The 11,718-nt window shown below is 34.7% G+C and overlaps 1 long non-coding RNA gene across 1 annotated transcript; it reads right to left on the bottom strand.

Moving 5' to 3' along the window:
- Positions 1 to 1,880: 1,880 nt before the first annotated feature.
- LOC140679943 (uncharacterized) lies at positions 1,881 to 3,838 on the bottom strand. The gene is made up of 2 exons (XR_012051217.1): positions 3,709 to 3,838; positions 1,881 to 2,089 (listed from the first exon to the last, which is right to left on the bottom strand). It is a non-coding gene; the product is annotated as an uncharacterized lncRNA (long non-coding RNA).
- Positions 3,839 to 11,718: the final 7,880 nt, after the last annotated feature.

The raw sequence follows: 11,718 nt of genomic DNA on the forward strand, positions 1-11,718 counted from the left end.
ACTGTCAAAGTAAATAAAACCTAATTTTGGTATTTGAAAACCTTACAAAAAACTGATTCTAGTAAAACTCACACAGATACAATATTACAGGCATTTTTAGACATAATACATGTTTGGTTTTGGAGTAATGTTTGGCGCAGTGGAAGAATGGCCGTGCGCGACCCGAGGGTCCCTGGTTCAATCCCCACCTAGTACCAACCTCGTCATGTCCGTTGTGTCCTGAGCAAGACACTTCACCCTTGCTCCTGATGGGTGCTGGTTAGCGCCTTGCATGGCAGCTCCCTCCATCAGTGTGTGAATGGGTAAATGTGGAAGTAGTGTCAAGGCGCTTTGAGTACCTTGAAGGTAGAAAATCGCTATACAAGTACAATCCATTTATTTATATATATAGTATGACAGCTATACTGTTATATTGAGTAAAAAAAACTAACTTGTGTCTTTACAAACCTTACACAATATATTTTTTCTAGTAAAACTCAGAGACATTTCCCCAGGTATTATTAGCCATTGTGCATGTGTGGTTTAGGAGTTATGTTTAAATAAATGTCAAATTGAATGTGGCAGGTATACTGTCATGAGTAAAACCTAATTTTTGTAATTGTAAACCTTACCAAAATACCTGATTCTGGTAAAACTCACATAGATTGAATATTACATGCATTTTTAGACGGATTGCTTGTTTGGTTTTGGAGTTATGTTTTTACAACTTTCATATTTAGTATGACAGTTATACTGTCATATTGAGTAAAAAAAACAACTAACTTGCGTCTTTGCAAACCTTACAAAAGATCATTATTCTGGTAAAGACTTAGACTTTCTTTTTATTGTCATTCAAATTTGAACTTTACAGCATAGATAACACAATTTCGTTACATAAACTCATGGTAGTGCAGGATAAAAAAGCAATAAGGTGCATATATAAATAAATAAATATATAAATATACATATAAAATAAATAAATATACTTAAATATATATAAATAAATAAAAAGATTACTGTGTAGATAAATATATTGCACCTTTTCCACATGCGCCCACGTTTATGGGTGTATGTTATATTGTTTTTTGTTTATTCCAGCGAGTTAATCCATTTTGAGGAGAGTTGAGGGGATAATTTAATTATAATGCGTTCAAGAGTCTTACGGCATGAGGGAAGAAGCTGGAGGTTCTGCTTCGGAGGCTGCGGAACCTCTTTCTAGAGTCCAGCAGTGAAAACAGTCCTTGGTGGGGGTGGGAGGAGTCTTTGCAAATTTTCTGAGCCCTGGTCAGGCAGCGCTTTTTGCGATCTCCTGGATAAGAGGAAGAGGATTCCTGAAGATCTTTTCCGCCGTCCTCACCACTCTCTGGAGAGACTTCCAGTCTGAGGCACTGCAGGCTCCAGTCCAGACAGAGATGCTGTTGGTCAGCAGGCTCTCTATAACAAAGATACAGTTCTCCAAGCATTATTAGCTATTTGCATTTGTTGTTTAGGATTTATGTTTAAATAACTGTCATAGTGAGTAAAACCTAAATTTTGTATTTGCAAACCTTACAAAAACAATTGATTCTAGTAAAACTCACAGATACAATATCACAGGCATTTTTAGACATAATGCATGTTTGGTTTTGGAGTTGTGTTTATATAACTTTCATATTTAGTATTACAGTAATACTGTCATATTGAGTAAGATACATTTCTTCATGCATTATTAAAACATGTTCATGTGTAGTTTAGGAGTTATGTTTTAATAACTGTCAAATTGAGTGTGGCAGTTATACGTCATTAAGTGTTAAACCTAATTTTTGTATTTGCAAACCTTACAAAAACAACTGATTCTAGTAAAACTCACATAGATTCAATATTGCAGGCATTTTAGACATTTCACATGTTTGGTTTAGGAGTTGTGTTTGAATACATTTTAATTGCTTTTTTCGTTAGGGCAAGTCCGACCGGCAGGAGGCCACGGGGAAGCCCCAGGACACATTGGGAAGACTATGTCAGCCGGCTGGCCTGGGAACACTTTGGGATCCCCCGAGAAGAGCTGGACGAAGTGGCTGGGGAGACGGAAGTCTGGGCTTCTCTGCTTAGGCTGCTGCCCCCACAACCCGACCTCGGATAAGCGGAAGAAAATGGATACATTTAGTATGACAGTTATACTATTATATTGAGTAATAAAAACCAACTTGTGTCTTTAAAAAACCTTACAAATTATATGTTTTCTAGTAAAACTCACAAAGATACATCTCCAGGCATTATAAGCCATTTTGCATGTGGTTTAGGGGTTATGTTTAAATAACTGCCATATTGAAAGTGGCAGTTATACTGTCATTATGAGTAAAACCTAATTTTTGTAATTGTAAACCTTACCAAAATACCTGATTCTGGTAAAACTCACATAGATTCAATATTACAGGCATTTTTAGACGGATTGCATGTGTAGTTTTGAAATTATGTTTATACAACTTTCTTAGTTGTGATACAGTGATACTACATATTGAGCAAAAAAAACTAACTTGTGTCTTTGCAAACCTTACAAAAGAACATTTTAGTAAAAGATACATCTCCAGGCATTATTAGCCATTTTGCATTTGTTGTTTAGGAGTTAAGTTTAAATAACTGGCATAGTGAGTAAAACCTAATTTTTGTATTTGCAAACCTTACAAAAACAACTGATTCTAGTAATACTCACATGGATACAATATTACAGGCATTTTTAGACATAATGCATGTTTGGTTTTAGAGTTATGTTTATATAACTTTCATATTTAGTATGACAGTAAAACTGTCATATTGAGTAAAAAAAACTAGCTTGTGTCTTTGCAATTCTTACAAAAGATCATTATTCTAGTAAAACTCACAAAGATACATTCCTCCAGGCATTATTAGCCACTTTGCATGTGTGGTTTAGGAGTTATGTTTAAATAACTGGCATAGTGAGTAAAACCTAATTTTTGTATTTGCAAACCTTACAAAAACAACTGATTCTAGTAATACTCACATGGATACAATATTACAGGCATTTTTAGACATAATGCATGTTTGGTTTTAGAGTTATGTTTATATAACTTTCATATTTAGTATGACAGTAAAACTGTCATATTGAGTAAAAAAAACTAGCTTGTGTCTTTGCAATTCTTACAAAAGATCATTATTCTAGTAAAACTCACAAAGATACATTCCTCCAGGCATTATTAGCCACTTTGCATGTGTGGTTTAGGAGATATGTTTTAAACAACTGTCATATTTAGGTGGCAGTTATATGTCAATGCGTAAAACCTAATTTTTGTTTTTGCAAATCTTTCAAAAACAACTGATTACAGTAATTGTCACATAGTTTTAATATTACAGGTATTTTTAGACATTTTGCATTGTTGGTTTAGGAATTATGTTGCAATACATTTTTATTGCTTTTTTTGCATTATCTCAGGATTGTAAAAATATTAGTCATATTGAGTAAAAAACTACTGATTGGGTGTGGCAGTTATATTGTCATTATGTGTAAAACCTAATTGTTGTATTTGCAAACCTTACAAAAACAACTGATTGTCGTAAAACTCACATGGATAAAATATTACAGGCATTTTTAGACATAATACATCTTTGGTTTATGAATCGTGTTCGATTGCTCCTGCTCACAGAACCACACAGCCAGCGCACAACACACGAGCCACAAGCCCACAGCCCAAGGCAGTTAAATACCCCTGCAAATCCACAAGGCACGACACTTACTTTGGAGTCAGAGTTTCCTCTGCCCCTGCGTATTGTGGGATTCTGGGGGTTCTTTTCGGTAGCCTGCGGGTCTGCTGGGTAGTCTTGGGGATTCCTTCTCAACCTGCGCGCGTTCACCCGGTCCTCCTTGTCAAGCCTGACGATCCTCCTGGTCGCTCCTTTTTAAATGTGTGCAGCCCTAATGCTCCACAGGTGCGTCTGATTGCAGGTGCCGTTCGATTGGGCACTTTGGTTGTCAGGGGCAACAAGCTAAAAGGGGCAACGTCTTAAAATGCCAGCAAAGTCCACAAGGAATAAACTTATGCAATTAAAAATACAGTCAAAGTCCTCAAAGTGTAAAAACATGCAATCAAATTGTAAAATGTAAAAACATGCAATTAAAATCTAAAACAATAAAAACACTCAGACATGCATGACAATGAAACAAAAAAAATAAAATCCCCTACTTGTGTCCCATCACATCCCCCCCATACATTATCGTTGTCAGTCCCTGCAACGGGGGGAACTCTCGTCTGCATAGCGGGCAGGCAACTGTCGGTCAAAGCCTTTTTTAGCTCTTCAAAGGACGTCTGACACTCTGGTGTCCACACTATTTTGTGGGCCTGTGCCTTCTTGTCGGTGGGACGGCCAGTGAGGCCGTCCCACCGACATTTATAGGGGACGGGCTATTTTAGCAAACCCAGCCACAAAACGTTGGTAATAGCCTGCCAATCCAAGAAACGCTCTCACTTCCTTGACAGTGGTCGGAGCGGCCCAGTCCTGTACTGCCTTAATTTTACCTGGGTCCGGTCTCACTCCATCCCGATCCACCACGTGTCCCAAGAATTTCACCTCACGCTGAAAGAGCTTGCACTTAGGGGGCTTGAGTTTAAGTCCATGTCGCTGCAACCGTTCAAACACCTGGTCCAGGTGCTGTAGATGGGCAGTGAAATCAACAGAAAAAATTATTATGTCATCAAGATAAACCAACAATGATTCCGCTATTTGACCATTCAAACAATGATGTTGGAAAGTGGCAGGTGCATTGCATAGACCAAATGGCATGCGTTCAAACTCGAACAGTCCGAGGGGAGTTGTAAATGCAGTCTTTTCACGATCGTCCGGGTGCACCTCCACTTGCCAATACCCACTAGCGAGGTCTAAGGTCGAAAACCATTCAGATTTGCTCAGACCAGTTAGGGTCTCTTCGATTCAGGGGAACGGAAAGGCGTCTTTATGTGTAACTGAGTTTAACCTCCGGTAGTCTACACAAAAGCGCCAACTCCCATCCTTTTTGCGGACTAACACTATAGGCGCTGCCCAGGGACTGCAGCTTTCCTTTATCACTCTCTGTTCAAGCATACCTGAAAGCATGCAGTGTCTTCACTTCCTTATGCAACAGAGGCGGGATGGGTCGGTATCTCTCCCTGGTAGGGGCGGAATCTCCAGTCAGTATCCTGTGTTGCACAACACTGGTCCTTCCAAAGTCCTCATGTTGTGCAAACACCTTCTCCCACTTCGCCAGCAGGGCGCGTAGCTGCACTTGTTGCTGCTCAGACAGATCCGGCTTATCACTCAAATCCCTAACATCTGGGGACAGTTCTGGATTGGTTTGGGCTGTGGCATCAATGAGTGACACTTCTACCACACCCTCCTCTACTAGAGATAAACACAGATCCTCAGCTGCATGCACATCACTATCATCAACACGGAACAGCTGCCCTAGCTTCTCAAATTGTTTTAAGGAAATACTGTAGGAATGGGGGTTATAAGCACGGAGGGGCAGCCTACCTCTGTTCACCACGACCAGTGATTTTGCCACGCCAACTGCACCGGCAGTTGGCGTGGCAGGGCACAGTAGTTAGCCCCGCACCAACATCTCCTTTGGGGGATATGTAATACTAGTCTTCGAGGCCATTCTCACGTGGCCTAGCAAGCCATCTTCAGCAGCAACAGCTTCTATACGGGAACATGTAGCAAAAGCTTCCCTCCACACCTTTTGCTTTTGAAGATGCCGAAGAGTAGAGGTTTTAGGACATTTAAAAACGGCATCCCAACAACCCACGATTAGATTCATACCTATTATGAAGGGGTGTGTACAGTTTTGATCCGCAACAATTACTACTCCTCTTTCGGGAACTTTAACACCCTCTACCTCAAAATCAAGAACCGCATAGCCGATATAGGGGATTTCCAGGCCATTAGCTGCTCTTAGACGAAAAAGGGTAGGGGTCCTTTCGAGCTTCGCTTCGGTAAAGTGAGCATTAAATAGGCTTTCGGACATTAGCGTCACTTGGGACCCGGTGTCTAAAAGTCCTGGCAGAATAGTGCCTCCAGCATCTACTTGTATTGTGGGGCATTGACCTACAAATGTTTCTGGAGCCCTGGATGATGTTGGCGTGGTGGCCAGCCCTGCAACTCGGATCTCAGCAGCAGGGACATTTAGTTTAAATTCGGTGCATATGTAGTTGCAGTGCTGAATTTTTAGACATAATGCATGTTTGGTTTTGGAGTTATGTTTATATAACTTGCGTTTATAGTATGACAGTATACTGTTATATTGAGTAAAAAAAACTAACTTGTGTCTTTGCAAACCTTACAAAAGAAAATGTTACTAGTAAAACTCACAAAGATACATTTCTTCATGCATTATTAGAAAATGTTCATGTGTAGTTTTGAATTTATGTTTATATAACTTTCATATATAGTATGACAGTTATACTGTTATATTGAGTAAAAAAAAACTAACTTGTGTCTTTACAAACCTTACAAAATATTGTTTCACAGTAAAACTCACAAAGATACATTTCTACAGACATTATTAGCCATTTTGTATGTGTGGTTTAGGAGTTATGTTTGAATAACTGAAATTGAGTGTGACAGCATACTGTCAAAGTGAGTAAAAAAAAACTAACTCGTGTCTTTGCAAACCTTACAAAAGAAAATGTTACTAGTAAAACTCACAAAGATACATTTCTTCATGCATTATTAGAAAATGGTCATGTGTAGTTTAGGAGTTATGTTTAAATAACTGTCATTTTGAGTGTGGTAGTATAACTGCCACACATATTGAGTTATAAAGTTAAGTGTAAAACCTAATTTTTGTATTTGCAAACCTTACAAAAACAACTGATTCTTGTAAAACTCACACAGATTCAATATTAAAGGCATTTTAGACATTTTACATGTTTTGTTTAGGATTTGTGTTTGAATACATTAGTATTGCTTTTTTCGTTAAGGCAAGTCCAAACGGCAGGAGGCCACGGGGAAGACACAGGACACATTGGGAAGATTATATCAGCTGGCTGGCCTGGGAACGCCTCGGGATCCCCCGAGAAGAGCTGGACGAAGTAGCTGGGGATAGGGAAGTCTGTGCTTCTCTGCTTGGGCTGCAGCCCCCGCAACACGACCTCGGATAAGCGGAAGAAAATGGATGGATTTAGTATGACAGTTATACTATCATATTGAGTAAAAAAAACCTAACTTTTGTTTTTGTAAACATACAAAATATATTTTTTCTAGTAAAAATCACAAAGATACATGGAGTTTAAATAACTGTCATAGTAAGTAAAACCTATTTTTTGTGTTTGAAAACCTTACAAAAACAACTGATTCTAGTAAAACTCACATGGATTCAATATTACAGGCATTTTTACACATTTTGCATGTTTGGTTTAGAAATTATGATGGAACACATTGTTATCGCTTTTTTCGCATTATCTCAGGATTTTAAGAATATTACTGTCACATTGAGTAAAAACTACTTTTTGTGTTTGCAAGGATTAAAAAAAACATATTTTTCGAGTAAAACTCCTAAGGATGCATTATTTCAGGCATCATTAGCCATTTAGCATTTGTAGTTTAGGAGTTTTGTTTAAATAACTGTCATATTAAATGTAACAGTATACTCTCATATAGAGTAAAACCTAATTTTTGTATTTGCAAACCTTACAAAAACAACTGATTCTAGTAAAACTCACATGCATTCAATATTACAGTTATTTTTAGACATTTTGCCTGTTTGGTTTAGAAATTATGATGGAATACATTTGTATTGCTTTTTTCGCATTATCTCAGGATTTTAGGAATATTACTGTCATATTGAGTAAAAAACTACTTTTTGTGTTTGTAAGTCTTAAAAAGGCATATGTTTCGAGTAAAATTCACAATAATGCATTATTTCAGGCAAAATTAGCTCATTTTTATGTTTAGTTTAGGAGTTATGTTAGGAGTTATGTTTATTTACTGTCATATTGAGTGTACATTGTCATGGTGAAAAAAAAACCTAATTTTTTTATTTGCAAACATTTCAAACACAACCGATTCTAGTAAAACTCACATGGATTCAATATTACAGGCATTTTCACACATTTTGCATGTTTGATTTAGGAAATATGATTGAATATATTTTCATTACTTTTTTCGCATTATCTCAGGATTTTAGGAATATTACTGTCATATTGAGTGAAAAACTACTTTTTGTGTTTGCAAGATTTAAAAAAGCATATGTTTCGAGTAAAACTCCGTAGAATGCATTATTTGAGGCAACATTAGCCATTTTGCATGTGTAGTTAGGAGTTATTTTTAAATAACTGTTATATTGAGTGTGACAGTATACTGTCATAGTGAGTAAAACTTAATTTTTGTATTTGCAAAGCTTATAAAAACAACTGATTCTAGTAAAACTCACATGGATTTAATATTACAGGCATTTTTAGACATTTTGCATTGTTGGTTTAGGAATTATGTTTGAATACATTTTTATTGCTTTTTTCGCATTATCTCAGGATTTTAAGAACATTACTGTCATATTGAGTAAAAAACTACTTTTTGTGTTTGCAAACCTTAAAAAAGCATATGTTTCGAGTAAAACTCACAATAATGCATTAGTTCAGGCAATATTAGCTCATTTTTATGTGTAGTTTAGGAGTTATGTTTATTTACTGTCATATTGAGTGTACTGTCATGGTGAAACAAACCTAATTTTTTTCTTTGCAAAAATTTCAAACACAACCGATTCTAGGAAAACTCACATGGATTCAATATTACAGGCATTTTTACACATTTTGCATGTTTGATTTAGAAATTATGATTGAATACATTTTTATTGCTTTTTTCGCATTTTCTCAGGATTTTAGGGATATAACTGTCATATTGAGTAAAAAACTACTTTTTGTGTTTGCAAGATTTAAAAAAGCATATGTTCAGAGTAAAACTCCGTAGAATGCATTATTTGAGGCATCATTAGCCATTTTGCATGTGTAGTTAGGATTTATGATTACAAAACTGTCATATTGATTGTGACAGTTTAATTTCATAAAGAGTAAAACCTAATTTTTGTTTTTGCAAACCTTACTAAAACAACTGATTCTAGTAAAACTCACATGGATTTAATATTACAGGCATTTTTAGACATTTTGCATTGTTGGTTTAGGAATTATGTTGGAATACATTTTTATTGCTTTTTTCGCATTATCTCAGAATTTTAAGAACATTACTGTCATATTGAATAAAAACTACTTTTTGTGTTTGCAAGCCTTAAAAAAGCATATGTTTCGAGTAAAACTCACAAGAATGCATTATTTCAGGCAAAATAGCTCATTTTTAAATGTAGTTTAGGAATTATGTTTAATTTACTGTCATATTGAGTGTACATTGTCATGGTGAAAAAAACCTAATTTTTGTATTTGCAAAAATTTCAAACACAACCTAATCTAGTAAAACTCACATGGATTCAATATTACAGGCATTTTTACACATTTTGCATGTTTGATTTAGGAAACATGATTGAATATATTTTCATTGCTTTTTTCGCATTATCTCAGTACTTTAGGAATATTTCTGTCATTTTGAGTAAAAACTACTTTTTGTGTTTGCAAGATTTGAAAAAGCATATGTTTCGAGTAAAACTCCGTAGAATGCATTATTTGAGGCATCATTAGACATTTTGCATGTGTAGTTTAGGAGTTATGATTAAATAAATGTCATATTGAGGTGACAGTTTCAATTCATAAAGAGTAAAACCTAATTTTTGTTTTTGCAAACCTTACTAAAACAACTGATTCTAGTTTAACTCACATGGATTCAATAATACAGGCATTTTTACACATTTTGCATTTTTAGTTTAGAAACTATGATTGAATACATTTTTATTGCTTTTTTCGCATTATCTCAGGATTTTAAGAACATTACTGTCATATTGAGTAAAAAAAATACTTTTTGTGTTTGCAAGCCTTAAGAAAGCATATGTTTCGAGGAAAACACCGAAGGATCCATTATTTCAAACATTATTAGCCATTTTGCATGAGTAGTTTAGGAGTTATGATTAAAACATTGTCATATTGAGTGTGACAGTTTACTTTCATAAAGAGTAAAACCTAATTTTTGTTTTTGCAAACTTTACTAAAACAACTAATTCTAGTAAAACTGACATGGATTCAATAATCCAGGCATTTTTACACATTTTGCTTGTTTAGTTTAGGAATTATGATTGAATACATTTTTATTGCTTTTTTCGCATTATCTCAGGATTTTAAGAACATTACTGTCATATTGAGTAAAAAACTACTTTTTGTGTTTGCAAGCCTTAAAAAAAGCATATGTTTCGAGTAAAACTCACAAGAATGCATTATTTCAGGCAATATTAGCTAATTTTTAAGTGTAGTTTAGGATTTATGTTTAATTTTCTGTCATATTGAGTGTACATTGTCATGGTGAAAAAAACCTAATTTTTGTATTTGCAAAAATTTCAAACACAACCTAATCTAGTAAAACTCACATGGATTCAATATTACAGGCATCTTTACACATTTTGCATGTTTGATTTAGGAAATATGATTGAAAATATTTTCATTGCTTTTTTCGCATTATCTCAGGATTTTAAGAACATTACTGTCATATTGAGTAAAAGAAATACGTTTTGTGTTTGCAAGCCTTAAGAAAGCATATGTTTCGAGGAAAACTCCCAAGGATCCATTATTTCAAACATTATTAGCCATTTTGCATGAGTATTTTAGGAGTTATGATTAAAAAACTGTCATAATGAGTGTGACAGTTTACTTTCATAAAGAGTAAAACCTAATTTTTGTTTTTGCAACTTTACTAAAACAACTGATTCTAGTAAAACTAACCTGGATTCAATAATACAGGCATTTTTTACACATTTTGCATGTTTAGTTTAGAAATTATGATTGAATACATTTTTATTGCTTTTTTCGCATTATCTCAGGATTTTAAGAACATTACTGTCATATTGAGTAAAAAAATACTTTTTGTGTTTGCAAGCCTTAAGAAAGCATATGTTTCAAGGAAAACTCCCAAGGTTCTATTATTTCAAACATTATTAGCCATTTTGCAGAAGTGGTTTAGGAGTTATGATTAAAAAACTGTCATATTGAGTGTGACAAAAGTGTGACAGTTTACTTTCATAAAGAGTAAAACCTAATTTTTTCTTTTTGCAAACTTTACTAATACAACTGATTCTAGTAAAACTCACATGTATTCAATAATACAGGCATTTTTACACATTTTGCATGTTTAGTTTAGAAATTATGATTGAATACATTTTTATTGCTTTTTTCGCATTATCTCAGGATTTTAAGAACATTACTGTCATATTGAGTAAAAAACTACTTTTTGTGTTTGCAAGCCTTAAAAAAAGCTTATGTTTCGAGTAAAACTCACAAGAATGCATTATTTCAGGCAATATTAGCTCATTTTTAAGTGTAGTTTAGGAGTTATGTTTAATTTACTGTCATATTGAGTGTACATTGTCATGGTGAAAAAAACCTAATTTTTGTATTTGCAAAAATTTCAAACACAACCTAATCTAGTAAAACTCACATGGATTCAATATTACAGGCATTTTTACACATTTTGCATGTTTGATTTAAGAAATATGATTGAATATATTTTCATTGCTTTTATCGCATTATCTCAGTATTTTAGGAATATTACTGTCATATTGAGTAAAAAACTACTTTTTGTGTTTGCAAGATTTGAAAAAGCATATGTTTCGAGTAAAACTCCGTA

The sequence above is a fragment of the Nerophis lumbriciformis genome, linkage group LG27, assembly GCF_033978685.3.
Source record: "Nerophis lumbriciformis linkage group LG27, RoL_Nlum_v2.1, whole genome shotgun sequence".
Taxonomy (NCBI): Eukaryota; Metazoa; Chordata; class Actinopteri; order Syngnathiformes; family Syngnathidae; genus Nerophis; species Nerophis lumbriciformis.